The sequence below is a fragment of the Vulpes lagopus genome, chromosome 23 (genome assembly GCF_018345385.1).
Source record: "Vulpes lagopus strain Blue_001 chromosome 23, ASM1834538v1, whole genome shotgun sequence".
Classification (NCBI taxonomy): Eukaryota; Metazoa; Chordata; class Mammalia; order Carnivora; family Canidae; genus Vulpes; species Vulpes lagopus.
The window spans coordinates 49,283,432-49,302,182 of NC_054846.1; the positions used below are offsets into that span (position 1 = coordinate 49,283,432).

The 18,751-nt window shown below is 39.5% G+C and overlaps 1 protein-coding gene across 2 annotated transcripts in view; it reads right to left on the reverse strand.

Moving 5' to 3' along the window:
* Positions 1-18,751, reverse strand: part of GPBP1L1 (GC-rich promoter binding protein 1 like 1) — a 66,316-nt gene that overhangs the window by 38,935 nt on the left and 8,630 nt on the right. The gene's annotated exons all lie outside the window — the stretch shown is intronic.

The window sequence follows — 18,751 nt, forward strand, 5'->3', positions numbered from 1 at the left end:
TATCAACTGAAAGGCTTAAGCTCTTAGGCTCTGACTTAAGATATGCAGTAAGAGATGACACAAATAGTTCTTTGGCAAATTCCCAACATTTTTCCAGGGGCTAGAAAGTTTTTGATATAAGAGGAGGCTTGCATCTGTAGGCAATTCTGGTCTATACTGGTAAAGTCTAATTTGGAGGATATATCTCATATAATAAACTGGTGGCCTTGCTCTAGTGTTTTAGGTTCACAGGAATCAGAAATACCAAATTTGGGGCAGTAAATACCTTTGTGGGGAAACAAAAGGAATCAAAAAGAGGTCTTGGGTGACTTTAACTGCATCTGTAACGTATTTTTTTTTTCCTTTTTTAAAGGTTTCATTTATTTATTCATGAGATACAAAGAGAGAAGCAGAGACATAGGCAGAGGCAGAAGCAGGCTCCTGGCAGGGAGCCCGACGTGAGACTTGATCCCAGGTCTCCAGGATCACGCTGTGGGCTGAAGGTGGTGCTAAACCACTGAGCCACCCCGGCTGCCCATATAGTTACTTTTCAAACCCAACTAGGCATGTTCTAGTCTCCCTACTGACATTTATATACCATCTTTTTAGTCAATTCTCAATTCCAAGTATCTCTAGCAGAGTCCCAGTTGAGGCAGTGAACGCAGAGGAAATATTAATTGGCGATGATCTGCTACTGGTGTGAAAGTTCTAAAAGCTGACATATATTCCATAATTACTTACCTATCAGCCTGCACGGATACATAGGATATAAAGTTATATAAGAACGTGGTCTATGGGAAAAAAAAACAGAATGTGGTCTACGCACACATATGCATAATATGTGGTGAGGAGGAGATGGATAACAAATCAGAGTGTTTAGTAAAAGGGAAGAAATAAACGAAGATGAAAGAGGACAAAAAGAAATTCCTGTTCTGGAAGCAAAAGACTAAAGAGATACATAACAAAATGCCAATAATGGTTTTATTTATTTTACATTGCTGGTAGAAATATTAAATGGTATAACTGCTGAAAACAATTTGTGGTTCTTCAAAAAGTTAAACATAGAAGTTACCATATATGACCTAATATTGCCACTCTTAGGTATATATCCAAGAGAAATGAAAATATACGTCTACACAACAATTTGTAAATCAATGTTCACAGCAGCTTTATTCATAATAGCCACAAAGCAGAAACAATCTAAATGTCCATCAATAGATGAATAGAGAAACAAAAAGTGGCATATCCATATAATAGAATATTATTCAGCTATAAAAAGGAATGAAGGGCAGCCCGGGTGGCTCAGTGGTTTAGCACCACCTTCCTGGAGACCTGGGATCGAGTCCCAGGTCCGGCTCCCTGCATGGAGCCTGTTTCTCCCTCTGCCTGTGTCCCTGCCTCTCTCTCTCTCTCTCTCATGAATAAATAAAATCTTAAAGAAAAAAAAAAAAGAATGAAGTATTAATACATGTTACCACGTGGATGAAACTTGAAAACATTATGCTAAATGAAAGATACCAAATACACAAAATGGCACATATTATATAATTCCATTTGTATGAAATATCCAATCCATAGAGACAGAAAACAGATTACTGATTATCAGGGGCTGGTGAGAAGGAAATGTGACTACTTAATGAATATGAGGTTTATGTTTGGGATAATGGAAAAGTTCTGCAACTGGATAATGGTGACTGCTGCAAAACACTGTGAATATATTTAATGCCACCAAGTTGCATACTTTAAAATGATTACTATAGTAAATCTTAAGTATATTTTGCCACAATTAAAAAGTATAATAAAGTGTTAAGTCATCAGAAATAGTCAATATTAAATATAAACAATCCTCTATCTCATCCATTTTTTAAAGATTTACTTATTCAGAGAGAGACACAGAGAGAGAGGCAGAGGGAGAAGCATGCTCCATCTGGGGACCCTGATGCAGGACTTCATCTCAAGACCCCGGGATCACGACCTGAGCCAAAGGCATACCCTCAGTCACTGAGCTACCCAAGTGCTCCTCAGTACCTGTTTTTTTTTTTTTCTTTTCACAAAATGGTTTCATTTTTCATGTCTTTCAGTTTTGCCTGGAAGTCAGACTTAGCTAACACAAATAGAGGAGTACAAAAAGAAAGGCAAAAATCCCATACTTGTTAATTAACATCCTTATTTAGTACACCTGCTCCATAAGGAGTTTCCTAATTTTAGGAATCATACTTTACAACTGGAGAATAAGAACCACAGTGTAATTCAGAAGGCAGCAAATTTAGAAGACTTGGTTCCAGGCCTGATCTGCTTATTAGATGTGTTACCTTGGATAAGTCCCTTAACATCTTACAGCCTGCCTCAGTTGTTTGTTTATATTTGTTTTGTGAGCTCTACACCCAATGTGGGGTGTTCTTAAACTTAAGACCCAAAGATCAAGAGTAGAATGCTCTGATTGATCCAGCCAGGTGCCACTACCTCATTTTTTTCTTGTTAACCCTTGGAATGGATGGCTAATTGACATTAGAGGGAGAAAAGAGAAAAAGATAAGGTGTGTTAAGAGTTATATAGATCAGTGTCTTAAGAATTCTCCCAGAATAGGACTAAATAATCTATCTGGCTTTAGTTTCATCCATCCTTTGATTCAGAATCAATTAAAATGTGGTTTTTCTCATTAAAAAAAAAAAAAAGATTTTATTTATTTGAGAGAGAAAGAGGAAGAGGAGAGAGTGCAAAAGTGTGGAAGAGGAAGAAGCAGGCTCCCCAACAAGCAAGGAGCCCAACACAGAGCCTGATCCCAGGACCCTAGAATCATGACCTGAGCCAAAGACAGACACCTAACTGCCTGAGCCATCCAGGCACCCACTGTTGGGAGTATTTCGATTGCCAAGTGTCATGAAAGGAATTTCTGTTTAATGATCTCATCTCTTGAGCCCTTTACTACTATCAAGGAATGCCTTGCTTCTGAAAGCAAATATGAGCACAGAAGATGGGGATAAGGTATAGAGCATTATTTCATGTAGTTAACAGACTCATCCATGCTCCTGGTAAAGAATGCTTCATAATCTATTATAAAGCTCAGCAAGGACTTGTTGAACTGTGTCTAAAATTGTGTCTAAGCTGCACCAAGGTGTCCCAGTTTCATGTTTCACATGGTTCTAAGTGTTGAGGGTGAAAAGATCCAAATTTACCTCCAAGAGATCAATGTTACATATCTGAATAAAAGGGACATATCGTAAAGTTTGAAAATGTGCTTTTTAAAAAAGAAATAAATTAAAAATATGTTGGGGGTTTATATTACATTTTCCTGAATAGGTATTCAGGACATGAAACATTTCAATTAACTTTTGCTGAAAGATTTTGGATACTATAAATCTATATTCATTTTTAAGTGCAAGTCTTTTGTTCATTGTCAATTATCAAGTATTTCAATGCACATTTACTCATTCCTATCATATACTTATTTGCTTAATATAAAGTAACTTCGTGAATTTTACTCTTCAAAAAGTTCCTAGAAAAATAAATCACGCTCTTAAAAACAGAACACCTACATCTACCTATTAGGTAGGATAAATGGTCCTGAAAAGCAATCTAGAATATAATGCCTTAAACTTATAAACAACAAAAATCATTTCATTTAACTCCAATAATTTCTCCCTCTCAGATGCTAACATCCCATTTTAATTCAGTCTAAAGCAGAATTATAAACATATCTTCAACCATGAAATGAAATTTCCATCTCTACCTGCACTAGATGCAATAATTGCAGTTACTGCTATTACACCACTGAGGTTTGTCCCTAATAGAATTTTTAAAGTTTTATTCATTTGAGAGGGAGCAAGAGAGAGAGAGCAAAGCATGGGTTAGGAGTGGGGTGCAGAAGGAGAGGGAAAATCCCAAGCAGACTGTGCACTGAGCAAGAAGCCCCATGCAGGGCTTGAGCTCACCATCCTGAGATGATGACCCAAGCTGAAATCAACGGACACTTAAACTGACTGAGCCACCAAGGCACCTCTCTAATTTTAATAACCTATGGGAAAGGATGCCTGGGTGGCTCAGCTGTTGAGTGTCTGTCTGCCTTTGCCTCAGGAAGTGATCCTGGGGTCTGGGATGGAGTCCCACATCGGGCTCCAAAAAAGGAGCCTGCTTCTCCCTCTGCCTATGTCTCTGCCTGCCACTCTATCTCATGAATAAATAAATAAAAGAATTTTTTGGGGGGGAAAAAAAAACCTATGGGAAAATTAAAAAATACAGTGTCTTAAAAAAAATAGTGTCTAAATTTTAACCAATCTTTTTAAAGATTTTATTCATTCATTCATTCATTCATTCATTCATTCATTCATGACAGACGAGAGGGGGGGGGGGCAGAGACACAGGCAGAGGGAGAAGCAGGTTTCATGCTGAGAGCCTGACGCGGGACTCGATCCCGGGTCTCCAGGATCATACCCTGGGCCGAAGGCAGTGCTAAACCCCTGAGCCACCTGGGCTGCCCAATTTTAACCAATCTTGTGTTTGATTTTAGCTTCATAAAACTTCTATAAGTGCAAGAGTAATAGATACAGTAATTTAGTAACTTCTTTAGAAAAGGCTTTTGGGGGATCTCTGGGTGGCGCAGCGGTTTGGCGCCTGCCTTTGGCCCAGGGCGCGATCCTGGAGACCCGGGATCGAATCCCACATCGGGCTCCCGGTGCATGGAGCCTGCTTCTCCCTCTGCCTGTGTGTCTCTGTCTCTGTCTCTCTCTCTGTATGACTATCATAAATAAATAAATAAATAAATAAATAAATAAATAAATAAATAAATAAATAAATAAATAAATTGAAAAGGCTTTTGGGTCTAGCTGTTAGAAACTGACAAATTTAATGACTAGGTAACAAATTATTAAACAGATCAGGTAATTTACAATCTAATCTGTGTTCCAGTGTACTTTGGAGGTATTACAGATTCAGTTCCAGACCATGGCAATAAGGCAAATAGTGCCACAGAGCTAGTTAAATAAACTTTTTGGTTTCATGGTGCACTAAGCTGTTTACACTATACTGTAGTTTATTAATAAGTGTGCAGTAGTATTATGCCTAAAAAAAGTACATATAGCTTAATTAAAATATTTTATTGCTAAAAACTGCTAACCATCATCTGATTTTTCCAACTAGTCATAATCTTTTTGCTGATGGAGGGTCCTTACTTGGATGTTGCTGCAGCTTCTTATTGCTTTAGCACTTACTGCTTCAACTCATACTTTTCTGTTATGGAGATGGCTTCTTTCCTCAAACCCCATAAATCCACCTTTGTTAGGTTTAAACCTTTCTTCTGCAGCTTCCTCACCTCTTTCAGCCTTCAAAGAATTGAAGAGGGTTAGGGTCTTGCTCTGGATTAGGTTTTGGCATAAGTGAGCGTTATTATGGCTGGTTTGATCTTTTCAGACCACTCCAACTTTCTTCACGTCAGCAATAAGACCATTCTGCTTTCTTGACATTCATGTGTTCACTGGAGTAGCACTTTTAAACTTCCTTCAAGAACTTTTCCTTTCCAGTCACAACTTGGCTAACTGACTCAAGGGGCCTAGCTCTTGGTCCATCTCTGCTTTCAACATGCCTTCCTCACTACGCTTGATCATTCCTAGCTTTTTATTTTATTTTTATTATTTTTTAAAGATTTTATTTATTTATTTATTCATGAGAGACAGAGAGGGAGAGAAGCAGAGACACAGGCAGAGGGAGAAGCAGGCTCCATGCAGGGAGCCTGACATGGGACTGGATCCCAGGTCCCCAGGATCACGCCCTGGGCCGGAGGCAGGCGCCAAACCGCTGCCCAGGGATCCCCACATTCCTAGCTTTTGATGTAAAGTGAGACACCTGTAACTCTTCCTTCCACTTTGAATGCTCAGAGACCATTGTGGGGTTTACTGCCTAATTTCAACATTGTTATGTTTCAGGAAATAGGGAGGCCTAAGGAGAGGGAGAGAAACAGGGCAGGAGTCAGAACAAACACATTTATTAAGTCTGCTGTTTTAGTGGTATCCAAAACAATTACAATAGTAACACCAAAGATCACTGATCACAGATCACTATCAGAAATATAGGGCAGCCTGGGTGGCTCAGCGGTTTTACACCGCCTTCAGCCCAGGGTGTGATCCCAGAGTCCCAGGATCGAGTCCCACGTTGGGCTCCCTGCATATAGCCTGCTTCTCCCTCTGCCTGTGTCTCTGCCTCTCTCTCTCTCTCTCTCTCTCTCTCTCTCAAACAAACAAATAAATAAATAAAATCTTATATATATATATATATATATATATATATATATATATATATATATATATATAGTAATAATGAAAAAGTTTGAAATACTGAGAAAATTACCAAAATGTGACAGACATGAAGTGAGAAAATGCTGTTGGAAAAATAGCACCAAAAGACTTGCTCAACAGAAATCTTCAATTTGAAAAAAATGCAGTTATCTGTATAGTGCAGTAAACAAGGTATGCCTATATTCCACAGACCTGAAAAAGGATGTAACCTAGTTCTTAGCTAAGAGATCACTAAAAATAACTTTTGATGACAGACTGTGAAATGATTCTTGGAAAATAACAAAATTCAAAGGAGTGAGTGGCACTGACATAAAAAAATCACATACAGCATTCTTAGAAATCACATTTGGGGGTGCCTAGGTGGCTTAGTCAGTTGAGCAACTGATTCTTGGTTTCAGCTTGGGTGGTTGATCTCAGGGTCAAGGGATTGAGTCCTGTACTGGGCTCATGTTGAGCATAGAGCCTGCTTGGGATTCTCTTTCTCCCTCTTTCTGTGGCCCTTCCCTCCACCACTGCATGTGCACACACTCTCCCTCTCTCTCTCTCAAAAAAAGAGATTCTCTCCCTCTATCCCTTTTCCTTCTTAAAAAAAAAAAAAATCATATCCATACAAAATATATGAAGAACTTATAAAGTTCAACTAAGAACAAAAAATCCCATTTAAAAAGGGGAAGACATGAACAGACAATTCTCCAAAGAAGACATACAAATGGCCAACAGACACCTGAAAAGATGCTCAACATCACTCATCATTGGGGAAATGCAAATCAAAACACAAGCAACAAGCTGGCGAGGATATGGGTCAAAAGGAACCCTCAGGTACTGCTGGTAGGAATGCAAAGTTGGTGCAACCACTGTGGAAAATAGTATGGAAGTTCCTCAAAGTTAAAAATAAAACTACCTTATGACCCAGCAATCACACTACTAGTTATTTACCTGAAGAATACAACAACACTAATTTGTAGAGATACATGCACCCCTATGTTTATAGCAGCATTATTTACAATTGCCAAGATGTGGAAGTAGCTCAAATGTCCATCAACTGATGAATGGATAAAGATGTGGTATAGGGGTGACTGGCTGCCTCAGTTGGTAGAGCATGTGACTCTTGATCTCGGGGTTGTGAGTTTGAGCCTCACAATGGGTGTAGTGATTGCTTTTAAAAAAAAAGATGTGGGGATCCCTGGGTGGCGCAGCGGTTTAGTGCCTGCCTTTGGCCCAGGGCACGATCCTGGAGACCCGGGATCGAATCCCACATCGGGCTCCCAGTGCATGGAGCCTGCTTCTGCCTCTGCCTATGTCTCTGCCTCCCTCTCTCTCTCTCTCTCTCTCTCTGTGTCTGTGACTATCATAAATAAATAAAAAAATTTTTTAAAAATAAAAAAATAAATAAAAAATAAATAAAAAAGATGTGGGGAATCCCTGGGTGGCTCGGCGGTTTGGCACCTGCTTTTGGCCCAGGGCATGATCCTGGAGTCCCGGGATGGAGTCCCGCGTCGGGCTCCCTGCATAGAGCCTGCTTGTCCCTCTGCCTGTGTCTCTGCCTCTATCATGAATAAATAATTAATTAATTAAAAAAAGTTGTAGTGTATATATACAATGGAGTATTTATTCAGCCATAACAAAGAATGAAATTGGGATGCCTGGGTGGCTCAGTTGGTTAAGCATCCTGACTTCAACTCAGTTCATAATCTTAGGGTTGTGGGATCAAACCTGTTTGGCTCCATATGTTCAGTGGGGAGTCTGCTTGTCCCTCTATCTCTGCCACTCCTCCTCATGCACTCTCAAATAAATAAATAAAATCTTTAAAAAAAACCTTTTTCCCCTTGAAACAGTATGCATGAGCAGGGGAGGGAGGGCTGGAGTGGGGACAGGGCTAGAGAATCTTAAGCAAGCCCATGCCCAGTGTGGAGATTAATTTCATGATGCTGAGATCATGACCTAAGCCAAAATCAAAAGTCAGCCACTTGACTGAGCTACCCAGATGCCTCAAGAATGAAATATTTCCATTTGCAACAACTTGGGATAGAGATAGAGGGTATAGTGCTAATTAAGTCAGTCAGAAAAAGACAAATGCCATTATGATTTCACTCATACATGAATTTAAAGAACAAAATAAGTAAAGGAAAGAAAATGAAAGAGACACAATAAGACTCTCAGGTGCCTGGGTGGTTCAGCTGGTTGAGCATCTGACTCTTAGTTTCAGCTCAGGTCGTGATCTCAGGGTTGTGATATGGAGTCCCACATGAGACTCTGCACTCAGCTGAGAGTCTGCTTAAGATTCTTTCTCCCTCCCTCTGCTCATACTCAAGCATGTTCTCTCAAATAAATAAATCTTAAAAAGTGTGTGTGGGGTTACCTGGGTGGCTCAGTGGTTGAGTGTCTGCCTTTGGCTCAGGTTGTGATCCTGGGGTCCTAGGATCGAGTCCCGCATTGGACACCCCAAAGGGAGCCTGCTTCTCCCTCTGCTTCTCTCATGAATAAATAAAATCTTAAACTGATGGTTACCAGAGGGGAAGGTGATGGAGGGATGGATTAAAAAGCTGAGAGTGATTAAGGAATGCACCTGTGATGAGCACAGGGTGATGATGTATGGTACTGCTGAATCACTATACTGTATACCAATTCTTATCCTTTAAGCATTCTTCATTCGGCTGTTCTTTCTCTTACTTATCTGAAGTAAGAGAATTACAACAGATCCTAATCTTCTGATCGTAAATGCTGCAAATATCTTTTCCAACTTCATGTAGTCATTTGTCTTTGTTGTCTTCTTACTTTTGTAGTTTTACCTTCACATTTAAGACATCAGTAGGGATGCCTGGGTGGCTTAGCTGGCTAAGCTTCAGACTCTTGATTCCAACTCAGGTCATGTTCTCTGGGTCCTGGAATCAAGCCCTGCATCGGGCTCTGCGCGTAAGGAGGCGGTTTTGTCCCTTTCTGCTCCTTCCCCTGTTCTCTTTCTGGCTCTCTAATTAATAAATATTTTTAAAGATTTATTTATTCATGAGAGACACAGAGAGAGAGGCAGAGACACAGAAGAGGGAGAAGCAGACTCTTCGCAGAGCCTGATGCGGAACTTGATCCCAGATCCCAGGATGATGACCTGAGCTGAAGGCAGCCGCCCAACCATTGAGCCACCCAGGCGTCCCTAAAAAAAATAAAATCTTAAGGAAAAAAAAAAAGGGATCCCTGGGTGGCGCAGCAGTTTAGCGCCTACCTTTGGCCCAGGGCACGATCCTGGAGACCCGGGATCGAATCCCACGTCGGGCTCCCGGTGCATGGAGCCTCCTTCTCCCTCTGCCTGTGTCTCTGCCTCTCTCTCTCTGTGTGACTATCATAAATAAATAAAAATTAAAAAAAAAAAAAAAAACTTAAAAAAAAAAAGGCTTCAATTAGTTAGAAATGATTAGTATCTGGTATGAGATCTTGGTCCAATTTCATTTTTCACCAAGAATAACCAACTGTCCCAGAACCATTTTTTTCCCATGGATTTATAAAGCCAGCACTTTTTTTCTTTTCAATTAAGATTTTAGTTATTTATTTGACAGAGAGAGAACAAGCAGAGGGAGCGAGAGCGAGAGAGGAAGGTTCCTCACCCAGCAGAGAGCCTGATATGGGGCTCAATACCAGGACTCTGGGATCATGACCCGAGCCGAAGGCAGACATTTAACTGACGAGCCACCAGGCACCTCTAAAGCCAGCTCTATTATAAATTATTTCTATACATGTATGGGTCTATTTCCAGGCTTCTGTTATACTGGTCTATTTATTCCTACACTACTACCACATGTCTTAACTATTATGGCTTTATAAGACCTTGATACATAGCAGGCCATACATATACCTTATTGAAGGTCTTGGCTATTCTTTAACGTAAATTTTAAAGATTTTTTTTTTTTTTTAAGGATAGACAGAGAAAGAGAGAGAGAGAGAGAGGCAGAGACACAGGCAGAGGGATAAGCAGGCTCCATGCCAGGAGCCCAAAGCGGGACTCAATCTTGGGACTCCAGGATCGCGCCCCGGGCCAAAGGCAGGCGCCAAACCACTGAGCCACCCAGGGATCCCCTCATGTAAATTTTAAAACAAGCATGGAGTGAGAGGCTGTTATGACACTGCTTAGAATAGTAATGAATCAATCTAGGGATCCCTGGGTGGCTCGGCAGTTTGGTGCCTGCCTTCGGCCCAGGGCGTGATCCCAGAGTCCCAGGATCGAGTCCTATGTCGGGCTCCCTGCATGGAGCCTGCTTCTCCCTCTGCCTGTCTCTCTCTCTCTCTCTCTCTGTTTCTCATGAATAAATAAATAAAATCTAAAAAAAAGGGATCTCTGGGTGGCGCAGTGGTTTGGTGCCTGCCTTTGGCCCAGGGCGCGATCCTGGAGACCCGGGATCGAGTCCCACGTCGGGCTCCCAGTGCATGGAGCCTGCTTCTCCCTCTGCCTGTGTCTCTGCCTCTCTCTCTGTGTGACTATCATAAATAAACTTTAAAAAAAAAAAAATCTTAAAAAAAAAGTAATGAATCAGTCTAGATCAATAGGAAAGAACTGATATCTTTATGATAAATCTTCCACATCACGAGTATAGTCAATTTCTTATTTAATATTTTCAAATAAAATTTTTAAATTTCCTCCATAAAGATCTTACATATCTTTTTAAAAAGATTAATTCCTACTTTATATTTTTTGTATTATGTTTTTCTTTTAAATGGCAGTATTGTTTACTACTGGTATAAATTATATCCAGCCATTTTGTTAAATAGAGATTTTTTTTCAAGATAAAAGTCTTTTATTAGATACATGTTTGGCAAGTATTTCCTCACATCTGTAGCCCTCATTTTCATTTTGTTAACAGTATCTTTTTTTAAAAAAAGGATTTTATTTATTTATTCATGAGACAGACAGACAGACAGAGAAAGGCAGAGACAGAGGCAGAGGGAGAAGCAGGCCCCATGCAGGGAGCTCCATGTAGGACTCATTCCAGGGAAGCGGGATCACGCCCTGAGCTGAAGCCCAATTGCTGAGCCACCCTGGTGTCCCTGTTAATATCTTTTGAGGAATAAAAGATTTTAATTTTTATGAAGTTAAATTTACCAATGTTTCCTTTTATAGATTGTGCTTATGTCTTAACTAAAAAAAAAATTGCTAAACCAACAACATAAAGATTTAGTCTTGTTTTTTTTCCTATGGTTAATTACAGAAGTTTTATTTTATTTTATTTTTTTAATTTTTTTTTATTTATTTATTTATGATAGTCACAGAGAGAGAGAGAGGCAGAGACACAGGCGGAAGGAGAAGCAGGCTCCATGCACCGGGAGCCCGACGTGGGATTCGATCCCGGGTCTCCAGGATCGCGCCCTGGGCCAAAGGCAGGCGCCAAACCGCTGCGCCACCCAGGGATCCCCAGAAGTTTTATACTTTCAGGTTTCACATTTAGGTCTATCATTCATGACCATATTAAGTTGTTAATATTTTTGTGTATATTGTAAGATAATAACTCTTAGGGATTAAATACAATTTGTAGATTCTACAAATGATAAATTATTTGAACAGGTTAACTTTTAGGTGCTTATCAGACATCTAAGTGGAGATATGCTGGATAGGGTAGTGGTGAAGGCCTGATTTAGGTGCATTCTAAAGCAAAGGAATTATAGACTTTTAAATGCAGACCATTCTTTTCGAGGGTGCTACTATAGAGGGGGAGAGAGAGAGAGAGAGAGAGAGAGAGAGAGAGAGAGAGAGAGAATCTAAAGCAGACTCCATGCTGGGTGTGGAGCCTGATGCAGGGTTGATCTCATGACCCTGAGATTATGACCTGAGCTGAAACCAAGAGTCAGATGCTTAACCAATTTAACCACCCTGGTGCCCTCCCAATCCCATCTTAAAATGCCCTCTTGTGGTTTCTATCACATCATTAGATGAGCAGTTTTCAGTCTTGGATTGCAGCAAGCTATAAAAATTTCAAAGTATGTTTTAAATGCTGATATTGGTTGCTAATTGTATTTTGTAAATAAAACATAAAAGTAATTCTAACAATGTCACTTCATAAAAGAAAAGGCATTACTGCTGTAAAAGACAAATCTGGGAAAAAGGATTTTTTAAAAAGATTTTATCCATTTACTTCAGAGAGTGAGAGAGCAAGGGAGAGTGTGCGCATGGGGGGGTGGGGGAGGGCAGAGGAAGAGGGAAAAGCAGATTCCCAGCTGAGCAGGGAGCCTGATGTGGGGCTCAATCCCAGGACCTCAACATCACAACCTGAACCCAAGACAGAAGCTTAACTGACTTAGCCACCAGGTGCCCAGGTCAACTCATCTTAAAAATTTTTTTTAAAAAGGTGGCATCCTTACACTAATACTATTTACAAAGAGCTGGTGAAATCTTTGTCAGCGTGTAGCAGGAGTGGCAACCACTGCATTAAGATATCCTGGTCTTCTCCCTACCCTGTGATTACTTTTCTTTTGCCCTGTAAATATAACAGCTACTTAAAAGCTTTGATGGAGCACTTTTTTGGTTTCTCTGTAATTTCTTCACTATCTCACTCATTTTTAAGTCTTCACTTTTCATCTCGGAGTGACTAAGTAAATTTCCATTTCACGAAGTATTTTATCACACACACCCATACTCAAGCATCTATCACAGTACATTACATTTACCTATTTACTTAATTATCTCCCCTACAAACAGGGCACACCTGGGTAGGGATTAACAGCAAATGGGGTAATTTCTTAGTACAGACATAACTGTGTTATTTAATGTGCCCATTAAAAAACTGATTTAAGGGATCCCTGTGTGGCGCAGCCGTTTGGCGCCTGCCTTTGGCCCAGGGCGCGATCCTGGAGACCCAGGATCGAGTCCCATGTCGGGCTCCCGGTGCATGGAGCCTGCTTCTCCCTCTGCCTGTGTCTCTGCCTCTCTCTCTCTCTCTCTCTGTGTGTGACTATCAAAAATAAAATAAAAAATAAATAAATAAATAACTGATTTAAGAGATGTCAACAATTTCACCAATTATTCTCCTTTATCTTACTGTTAAGACCTCTCCCTGAACATTCCTTAAACTGCAGAGCTCAAGCCTATACCTCTGTGTATCTTCAGATACTCACTGGCTTTAATATGTCCTTTCTAAATCTCAGGATTTGAGGGGTACCTGGCTGGCTCAGTTGCTGGAGCATGTGGCTCTTGATCTCAGGGTCATGAGTTTGAGCCCCACACTGGGTGCAGATTGCTTAAACAAATCTATCACAGGATCTGAAAAGAAAAGTTAGGTCTAAAAGTTAGGTCTACCACTTTCACTCTCTCTAAAGGACTTAGTAATCCTACTGTTGTCTATACTCGCTTCCTAACTGTCTGCATATGAATTTTTCCTCCTTAAGTCCTCAATAGGAAGAATGTCAGGGTTACTGGTGCATTGCTTAGTTCATCTTTTTTTTTTTTTTTGCTTAGTTCATCTTTAATCCTCATGTTGATACTTCACAGCCCAGGAAAGAGTCCAAATCCATATATTTTAGTTTTAGAGGAGACAAATTCCTAAAAATTTCTAAAGGACATGAAATTTGAGCATGTCTTTCAAATGAAAAGAAAAGGAATATAGGATACCTTTAAGATATTTTTTCCTTATGGCATTTCTGTTAGAAAATGCTTAATTCCATGGTTATTAATATTAACACGTAAAGTATGCTATTAGAGGGTTAGGGTCCAATAAACAACAGAAAATCTATTTCTAGTATCAACTCAATGACAACAAAATTATCTGTCAATAACCCTAACTGGACATTTAACACATTACCCTGCCCGTAAGAGATAGGCAGGTGATATGCAAGTCCTCTGAAATTATCACAAAGCGTGATATAAAACACTACATTCAATTAATCACAAATTCATACTTTTAAAACCTGAGTCATGGACAGCCCCGGTGGCGCAGCGGTTTAGTGCTGCCTGCAGCCCAGAGCATGATCCTGGAGACCCGGGATCGAGTCCCACGTCAGGCTCTCTGTATGGTGCCTGCTTCTCCCTCTGCCTGTGTCTCTGCCTCTCTCTCTCTGTCTCTATGAATAAACAAATAAATAATCTTTAAAACAAACAAACCAACCTGAGTCAACTTATGACATACTATTTCACACCTATCAAACTGGCAAAAACAAATTCTGAAACAATTAAGTGTTGATAAAGATGTAAAGTGAACAAAGAATTCTTATATATTGCTGGTAGGAGTGTAAATCCATATAACAGTTTGGAAAATATGAAGTTGAAGATGTGAAGCTTCTATGACCCACCAATTTTTTAAAAAGATTTATTTATTTTGTGGGGATGGGGGGGGGGGAGAGAAATGCAAGCAGATTCCTTGCTGAGTGTGGAGCCGGATGAGTGGCTTGATCCCACAACCCCAAGATCACAACTTGAGCCAAAATCAAGAGTCAGACACCCAACCAATTGAGTCACTCCACCCACTCGAGAGGGTGACCCGACCCACCAATTTTAATCACACATTAACAAAACACAAAAAATATAAAATGTTCACTAAAGGATTAGACAAAAACTAAATTATCTACATTTGGTGCCTTTTTTCTAAACACCAAAAAGTGAAAAATGTAAAAATTAAGAACTATCTGCTACTATATAAAATTTTAATATTACATATTGTTTTGGGATATAATACTACAAAGCAAAATTATCTAGTAATGCAAGAGAACTATCAACACCAAATACAGGATGAAAGACACAAGGAAGGCTATGCAACCAGAGAGGACTACATAAAGGGCTTCAATTCCGCATACACACATAAGGATAGACATAGAGATCAATGGAATAGAACCAAGAGTCCAGAAATAAACTTAATAACTATGGCCAACTGATTTTCAACAGAGGCCAAGAAATATCAATGAGGGGAAAAATGGTCTTTCTTTTCAAAAAATGGTGCTATGATAACCAGATGCCCACCAGCAAAAGAAAGAAAGAAAGAAAGAAAGAAAGAAAGAAAGAAAGAAAGAAAGAAAGAAAGAAAGAGAAAGAAAGAAAGAAAGAAAGAAAGAAAGAAAGAAAGAAAGAAAGAAAGAAAGAATATAGACCTGTATCTTAAACCACATAGAAAAATTAATTTTAGGGAGGGCAGCCCGGGTGGCTCAGCGGTTTAGCACCGGGGCGTGATACTGGGGACCTGGGATCAAGTCCCACGTCGGGCTCCCTGCATGGAACCCGCTTGTGTCTCTGCCTCTCTGTCTCTCATGAATAAATAAATAAAATATTTTTTAAAAAATTAACTTTAGGGGCACCTAGGTGGCACAGTTAAGCAGCCGGCTCTTGGTTTCAGCTCAGATCATGATCTCAGAGTCCTGGGATTGAGTTCTGTATCAGGCTCGTGCACTCAGCACGATGTCTGCTTCAGGATTCTCACACTCTGTCCCTACCCCAGTTTGCTTGTGTTTTCTCTAAAATAAATAAATAAAGCTTAAAATTTTTTTAAGTGGATCAAAGGCCTGTATACAAGAGCTAAAAGTAAACATTGGAGTAAATCTTTGCAATCTACGTTGCTTAGGCAATCATCAATTAGATGTCATCAAAATTAAAAATGTTAGTGCTTCAGGGGCGCCTGGGTGGATCACTCAGAAGGGTGTGCAATTCTTGATCTCAGGGTCATGAGTTCAAGCCCTATGTTGGGTGTAGAGATTACTTAAATAAATAAAACTTGGCAGCCCGGGTGGCTCCGCAGTTTAGCACTGCCTTCAGCCCAGGGCGTGATCCTGGAGACCTGAGATCATGTCCCACGTCAGGCTCCCTGCATGGAGCCTGCTTCTCCCTCTGCCTGTGTCTCTTATGAATAAATAAATAAAATCTTTTAAATCAATCAATCTTTTTTTAAAAAAAGTGTGCTTCAAAATATAGACCCCCTCAAGAAACTGAAAAGACAACACAAAAACTTAGAGAAAAGATCTGCACACCATGTATCTGATAAGGGACTTGTATTTAACATAAATTAAATCACAATGAGATTTCACCTCACACCTGTGAGTGACTATTATCAAAAAGAAAAGAAATAACAAATGTTGGTGAGGATGTAAATTGGTTTGTTATGGAAAACAGTATGGGGGTTCCTCAAAAAACTAAAAATAGAACTACCATATAATCCCGTAATTCCACTTTCAGGTATATATCCAAAGGAAAGAGAGTGCTAACTTGAAAACAAATGCACCCCATGCACACTGCAGCATTATTTATAGTAGATAAGATATGAAAACAACCCATCTGTCTGCCCACGGATGAACAGAGAAAGACGGAAGCCTAAGTGGCACATGTGGTTAAGTGACCGACTCTTAGTTTCAGCTCAGGGTTGTGAGATGGAGCCCTGCATCAGCTCCACACTCAGCTTAAGTTTATTTCTCCCTTTCCCCTCCTCACTGCTTACTCTCCCTCTCTCTAAAATAAATAAATAAATCTTAAAAAAAAAAAAGAAAAAGTGTCACCCTCACCACACACAGAATATTATTTAGCCATTAAAAAAAAGAAATCTATGGGCAGCCCGGGTGGCTCAGCGGTTTAGTGCTACCTTTGGCCCAGGGCCTGATCCTGGGGACCCAGGATAGAGTCTCACGTCAGGCTCCCTACATGATGGAGCCTGCTTCTCCCTTGGTCTGTGTCTCTGCCTGTCTCTCTCTCTCTCTCTGCCTCTCATGAATAAATAAAATCTTAAAAAAATAAAAACAAAAGAAATAAAAATAAATCTTTCCATTTGTGACAACATAAATGGACCTCAAAGGCATTATGCTAAGTAAAAGAAGTCAGACAGAAAAAGACAAATACCAAAATACAGATACTCTCTTATATATGTGGAATCTACAAAAAACATCAAGGGGGTCAAAAAGTAGAAACTTCCAGCCATAAAATAAATTTCAGTCATGGAGATATTACATACAACATGGTGACTATAATTATACTGTATTGCATATTTGAAAGTTGCTGAGAGGATCTTAAAAGTTCTAATAAAAATTTGTAGTGAAGCATAGTGCAGATATTAGACTTACTGTGATCATTTCACAACATTTATAGATATCTAATCATGTTATACATGAAACAAATATAATCTCATGTCGATAAAGCATCACTAAAATAAAAAATTCTTACAACTCAACAATAAAAAGACAATCCAATTTAAAAAGTGGATGGGGCGGCTGGGTGGCTCAGTCAGTTAAGCATCTGACTCTTGATTGTGGCTCAGGTCTTAAACTCAGGATTTGAATAAATAGCCACAGAGAAGCAACAATTCAAATGCCCATCAACTGATGACTGGATAAAAAACAAGGTATAGGATACATTTAAAAAAAAAAAAAAGAAAGAAAGAAAAGAAAAGAAATACTGATACACAGTACAATGTAGATGAACCTTAAACACATTATGCTAAGTGAGGAAAGTCGGACATAAAAGATGACATATAAAAGATGACATACCGTATCATTCTATTTATATGAAAAGTCCAGAACAGGCAAATCCATAAAGACAGAAAGATTAATGGTTGCCTTAGGGCCAGGGAGGTGACTGCTAATGGTTATGGGGTTTCTTTTTGGGGCAATGAAAATGTTCTAAAATTAGACAGTGGCAGTGGTTGTACAACTCTGAACATACAAAAAGAATACTGAATTGTACATTGAAAACGTAGAAATTTTATATTATGTAAATTATATATCAATAAAGCTGTCTTTAAAAAATTAGGACGGGGCAGCCCGAGTGGCTCAGCAGTTTAAGTGCCACCTTCAGCCCAGGGCGTGAACCTGGAGACCCGGGATCAAGTCCCACGTCGGGCTCCCTGCATGGAGCCTGCTTCTCCCTCTGCCTGTGTCTCTGCCTCTCTCTCTGTGTGTGTCTCTCATGATTAAATAAATAAAATCTTTAAAAAAAAAAAATTAGGACAATGATTGGTAAGGGATTGGGAACTTTTAGTTGAAAGTAACACCATGCAAATTAATTTCTTGTTGCAAGGAGAGAAGATTCATTGTTTAATATATGGATCAGAGACTACTATTACCTTAATCCAAGGATCAATCTTAGCATTATGAAAGTAGGTCAACAGGTATTATGTGTTTATGAATATGATGCGGAATGATATAGCTATGATGTATCCTGGCTAAAAATGTTTTGAAGTAAACCTATCAAGTTTTTAGATGTACACTTTAGAGAAAAACACAAGAATTAAAGGAACAAAATAAGTGACAACACAGAATGCAACTGTACAAAATCATTCTCATGACAGTCTCTCAAACTCAGTGTTACTAAAAAAATAAGGACCATGCTAGATTAAAGAGATAAGGAAACAAAAGTGTTACATGTAACAAGATCTTGGATCAGACACTAGTACTGAATAGCTAGCTTATGATTCTATTTTAGATCAGCTGGAGAAACTTATTTATCTATGTTTTTAAAGATCTATTTATTTGGGCAGCCCTGGTGGCGCAGTCGTTTAGCGCCGCCTTGCAGCCCAGGGCGTGATCCTGGAGACCCTGGATCGAGT